This window comes from Epinephelus lanceolatus, chromosome 7 (genome assembly GCF_041903045.1).
Source record: "Epinephelus lanceolatus isolate andai-2023 chromosome 7, ASM4190304v1, whole genome shotgun sequence".
NCBI classification, from domain to species: domain Eukaryota; kingdom Metazoa; phylum Chordata; class Actinopteri; order Perciformes; family Serranidae; genus Epinephelus; species Epinephelus lanceolatus.
The window spans coordinates 44,464,054-44,467,729 of NC_135740.1; positions in this window are offsets into that span (position 1 = coordinate 44,464,054).

Sequence of the window (3,676 nt, forward strand, 5' to 3'; positions counted from 1 at the left end):
TGACTGCAGCTGAGCGTCTGTAAGTCTGTTCCTCCGACACGTCTGACAGTGAAGAATAAAACTCATCCTGTAATACTACCATGAAATACTACTTTGAAGGAAGAGTAGTCCACCAGTCCTCCCGTAACACAGTCTAACTGGTCCCAGTGTGACTCTAACAGTGGTCAGACTGGTTTGATGTGTGTGTATATATTCAGTATCTATCTGTTGTACATTATTCTACGTATCAAGCTGTTTGTCTCCTGATTGTTCTGGAAAGTTTCATGTGCATGAAGGATGATATTAAAATATATTTTTGGTTTCATAATCTGTTGTTCAGCTCACTTCTTTATAGAGCGGTGCAGGGACGAGTCCAGGTAGTATTTTTGTCCTTCTGTTCTGTCATCTTGAAGTCAGTGGGTCTTTGGGTCCATCCATCCATCTATCCATTTTCATCCGCTTATCCGGGGGCCGGGTTAGCAGGCTAACATACTCCTCCTGGAGGATCCAGAGGCATTCCCAGGCCAGATGAGATATGTAATCCCTCCAGCGCGTTCTGGGTCTGCCCCAGGGCCTCCTACCAGTGGGACGTGCCTGGAACACAGGGGCATAGCCATCATTTCAGAAGTGAGGGGGACAAATTGTTCAGAGGTCTACTGAGTGATTTATCATCCTCTCGCATTCAATTGCACCTCTCCTTAGCGGCTAAAGAACCACATTACCACAAACAGCCGCAGTACAGCACCATGGGACCAACTTTAGTTCTTTAAAATTATATACTATCAAAATCTAAAGTTTTAGCCACCAAACTCTTGTTGAGTTGACACAGAATGACCCTCAAGCATCTACAGGGTAAGTAGCCAGATACTTAAGAGCCAAATGACAACACTGAACATGAAAAATTCAGTAAAACATCATTCCTGTTAGCAAGTTATTAGCACACAAAATGGAATGGAAGTGACAAGGTAACAGGGTAATAAGCCACATAATTTAATTTAATGGCATGAAGACAGAAAGTGACACAACACTAAACATATCAACATCAAGATGTATTTTACATTTTAGTCAAATATGACAGCACAGATGTGCAAAATTAATCGAATATTTTTAAGCCTTCTCCCTGTGCTACCTATTGCAGTACAGACAAAAAAAAACAAAAATAAGAGTAGCTCTGAAATAGCTGTGAAAATTAATCTCAGAGTCACTCTTATCCTATAGACATTTCCTTAGCCAGTTATAATTTCTCCTTACCTGTGAAACCTTGGGCTGATAATTGGTGCTGCTGTCAGGTCCCTGTCCTGATACCTGCCTGGTTTCTCCCTGTCCCTCTTCTATCTATTGCAATAATATAGATAATAAGTGTGCAAAGCAAAATTCAGAAATAGAATTAGAAATAGTAGTGGTGACATAGCTGTGGAAATTAACCTCAAAGTCACTTTTATGCTATAGATATTTTCTCTCAGCCAGTTATAATCTCTCCTCACCTGTGAAGACCCTGCATGATCATCCTTGCTGGCCTCTGGTCCACTGTCTCCTCCCTGACCCTGCTCTTTATATTGTGGCAATAAAGATTAAAAAAATATGTGCAAAGCAATAGTGAGCACAAGTTCTTATTATAAGGAGGAGTGGGTTTATTCCTAGCATAAAACTAGCTAGCAAGCAATTTAACTTAGGTAACAATAACATTAGTATTCTTGTTAACTAGCTTAACTTGATATATTAGCATCTATTAGTCATCATTTAGCTAACATTATCTACATGCAACAGCATTACTCAACTTACACGGTTTGTTTGGAAGAAACTGTGCAAGGGTTTTTGCTTCTTGCTGGCTGGTTTGCTGAACATAGTTAACATGGTGGCACTGCTCAGTAACACACGTCTTGTCTGTGCGATTGATTCAGATCACAACAATATGTATGCGCCTATTTTTATACAGTCTATGGTATGCCCTCTACTCATGGTGCTTTTAAAGACGGCTTGGAAAAACACGGTACGACATGTTAAAAACGAATTGGACGGTTGTAATGGCTATAAAAAGTACGGGGGACAGAGGACACAGATACGGGAAGTGCGGGGGACATGTCCCACGCGTATCCCACGTCCGCTACGCCCATGCTGGAACACCTCTAAAGGAAGGTGCGCAGGAGGATCCTGATCAGATGCCGAACAACCTCAACTGACCCCTTTCGATGTGAAGGAGCAGCGGCTCTACTCCGACCTCCCGCCGGATGTCCAAGCTCCTCATCCTAACTCTAAGGCTGAGCCCAGACACCCCATGGAGGTGGGGGTTGGGACGTAGATGGACCAGTAAATGGAAAACTTCACCCTCAGCAGCAGGCACTGGGGTTGTTTGCAGCTGTGCGTGAGGCAGTTGGGATGAGAGTCAGCACCTCCAAATATGAGGCCATGGTTTGTCTGCCTGAAACCAGTGGGTTGGGAGAGAGTTACTGCCTCAAGCAAGGGAGTTCAAGTAACTCGGGGTCTTGTTCACAAGTGAGGGTGAAATGGATTAGATGTCTGAAATAAGGTCTGTAGTTAACTCAGGTTTAAAGGTCAAGTGTGTAGGATTTAGGAGGATATAGTACAGGAATTAAATATAATTTAATAAATATGATTTCTTTAGCGTATAATCACCTGAAAATAAGAATCGTTAGATTGAGCGGTTTAGATGAGCGCATAGAGAGCAGGTCCTCATCTATGAGGTCCACCATGTTGCATCGCTATGTTCCCACAGTGGCCCTGAACAGACAAACTGAACACTGGCTCGGAATAGGGACATTTGTGTTTTTGTGTCGGCCATCTTAGGAGCCAAACTGTGTCAAAAAAACACAAATTATTATGCCTAAACACTGGTGACAGCCATGGAGGCATTACGTTTTTGGGTTGTCCGTCCATCCGCTCATCCATCCCATCCTTGTTAACGCGATATCTCAAGAACGCCTCGAGGGAATTTCTTCAAATGTGGCACAAATGGACTCAACGATTAACTGATTAGTTTTTGGTGGTTAAATTAAGGAACATTTTGGTTAAAACCTGAATTGATGTGTATTAATCCTTGTTTTCCCAGCTGGTCAATCCCCTCAGTAACAAAGTTGCCACAGCAGGTGAAACAGAGTTGAGGCCTGTCTATAGGCAGTTTTGCAGTCATGCGTCCTCGCACACTTGACGTGATGACACTCAACACATTTGATTTGATTGATTGATTTCAAACATTAGAAAAAAAAGGAAAAACCTACGAAACAGAGACAAACGAGATATTGTGTCACATGCTTATTTGCAAGAGTTGAAAAATTGAAACTTCAGCAACCCATTCACACCGTGATAGCCAATCAGCATTGAGATCCTCCATGGACACCATTCAAACTCGCACGAGTAACGTGACGCAAAAATTCACATTGGATTTAGTGTGAACACGACATTAGAATGATGAGTGTGTAAGTTGTCCCGTCCAAACAATATGTATTCATGGTTTGCAGAAACACACAATGCCAACATTTCTTCTGGTGACTGGGTTTGATGAACAAAGATGATCAATTCTGTTCATACAAACATTTGATCCTGTGAATGCAATTCTGACTCTGTCCAACCAGTCAGACTGCATACTTTCATTGTTCCTTAAAGACACACCCCCACACACACACACACACACACACACACACACACACACACTCTGATGAAGGATAAGAAGCGATGTTGT